The sequence below is a fragment of the Belonocnema kinseyi genome, chromosome 9 (assembly GCF_010883055.1).
Source record: "Belonocnema kinseyi isolate 2016_QV_RU_SX_M_011 chromosome 9, B_treatae_v1, whole genome shotgun sequence".
Classification (NCBI taxonomy): domain Eukaryota; kingdom Metazoa; phylum Arthropoda; class Insecta; order Hymenoptera; family Cynipidae; genus Belonocnema; species Belonocnema kinseyi.
This window is the reverse complement of record NC_046665.1, coordinates 104,151,091-104,153,540: the sequence shown is the minus strand read 5'-3', so window position 1 is coordinate 104,153,540 and position 2,450 is coordinate 104,151,091.

The window sequence follows — 2,450 nt, the reverse complement described above, 5'->3', positions numbered from 1 at the left end:
GTAGTGGTGTTTCCTATATTTGTAGGGGGGTGGGGGTGGAGGGTAGTCCGTTTAGCGTGCAATCGACTCGGGATACTTATAAGATACTACCATGATTTTTTCAGATTTTTTTGGTCCAAAAATAAATTAGGCCAAAAACCGGCCTTACCGACCCTCCCCCTTTCATGATTTTCTTTTTTCTCTTATAGTGTATCAACTTTTCTATAGCAAAGAGAAACACATCGACTAATTAGGTTCAAATTCTGAACAAAGACGTTGCACAAAGTTCGTCTACACTTGAATCTATGCTAATCATTTGTGAAGATCTATTTTAAAAGGAGGAACAAGTAAGAACAATTATATGAGAAATTAAAAGTGCCAAAGCAAGTATACATTTTCCTGTGCGAAATGAAACTATCAAGAAAGAAATCAGTAACTTAAATCAGTTAAAAGCTTATGCTTCCCCAACTACGAACTTTTTTTATTATAATCAATTCCTGGACGTCACTACTCTTGATATCGTTCGATATGCATCCAAGGTGTAAGTACTTCATCCATTTTTGGACATGAATCGTTACCAGCTGTCAGTTACATTTCTGCATTATGATCCGCAATTTAATGAGATATATTTCTAGAGCATTTGGTACTTGGCCGCTCACCTAAGACGTACAATTATCGCGCCAGTCACACAGTGAACAGCCCGCCACTTTTAGTTACTAGAACGGCGCAACTGATTCGGGAGAACCATTACCCCGAACAGACTGAATTGTTTATTCGACACTGTAGTCGAGCCATTCTGCATACGCGGTGCTTTTTGCTAGGCATGTTCGATTCTGATCCCATTTTTTATGCTCGATCTTTTTTTTTTAAAAGATCAATCTTTTGAATCAATTCGATCACTTAATGCTTTTCTCGCATAAGAAGAAGAAGAATTGGGTTCTCACTCAGACTCATTCAATTTTCATAAGTGCGAAAAAGACCTCCCATATCTTCGTCTTTTTCCGTCTTGTGAACATTGCTCGAAACATTTTAATATCGCCTGACATGCATCCTCCAGTGGGACTCCGATACCATTTTGAACGCCGAAAATCGGACGGTCCTCTTTTTTTAACCTGTCGAGATAGAAAGAGACTTTCGTTCGATTTTCGACTTTGGGACAGCATTCAAGTCCCACTGCTGGTGCTTTCCTCAAATGAAAAGATCTATTCTATCAAACAACAATCGAAAGTGAACATTAATGTACTAGATTAACTTTTTGTATGCGTCCCTAAAAGATTGATTCTTTCCAATTTGACTTTTTGAAGAATTGATTATCGTCTATTTGATCTTAGATCATATAAAGAATCAATTCTTTCCAAGGAATCGAACATCCCTACTCGCGGCACAGTTCTGCGCTAACGCAGTTTAGGAAAATATAGCACCTTTACTACAAAGCAACTAATCGCCGCAAGTTTGTGTTAACTCGTGCCCCAAATCTGGATCAGAAGCCACACCAAATCGAAGTGCAGCGACTCTCTCATCGTTATTGTGACGGTTTTACCTAACTTCTCTCCGTGCACGAAACGCAATTGAAGTATTTTCTGCAATGATCTGGACGCTAATGTAAGTTGAAAATAGATCTGATAATTGAAGTTGGTTCTGAGATAATGTTTGAATGTATACGGACATTCAAACTTTCAGCAAAGTAAAGGAGTTTTGGACTGTATTTTGCAACAGAGAGAACACTTTTCTTCATGCAGTTATAAAAAAGAAGCGTTAGATGACTTAAGAGGCAGTGGCGATGATATTCACCCAATTATTATATTTCACGTTATACACCCGTGTGGAAATAGCCCGGGTTAGCACTAGTCGGGGGCTGGCTGGGCTCTGATTCGAGAAATCTTATGATAGAATGCTCAGGCGGTAGCTGGCCGGGCGCTGATTGGCAATAATAAAATTATTAAACTTTGTTTATAACTCAATTACTTTTTCTGATGTCATTAAGAAATGAATGCGTATATCCGCATAGATGTCCAATGCATTAAAATGTATTGGGTGAATATCTTTTTGTCACCACAATTTTTAAGGTTTCATGAGTTAAGACTTACAAACAATACATTTTGTGAGAAAAATTCGATGATTTTTTTTTTTAAATTCGAACTGTTTTTTTTTTTTTTAAGAAAAAAGTTCTAAGTTCCATCTTTATGAAAAATTGCAAATGTTCAAAAAAAATTAACATTTAATATCAATCTTAAACGTTGTAAGATAGTATAAAACACCTAAAAACCAAACCTTACACAAAATTTTAAAAAATTTTATTAATAAGAAATTTTTTAACATTCACGAATAAATTTCTGAGTTCCGTCGTTAAAAATTTTTAATGTCCATAAAAAATTACATTTCCTGTCGTTGTAGTAAGTTGTACAATAGTCTACAACCGGAAAAAACAAAATATCACGCGAAGAAAAATTGTAATCGATTTAAATTATTTA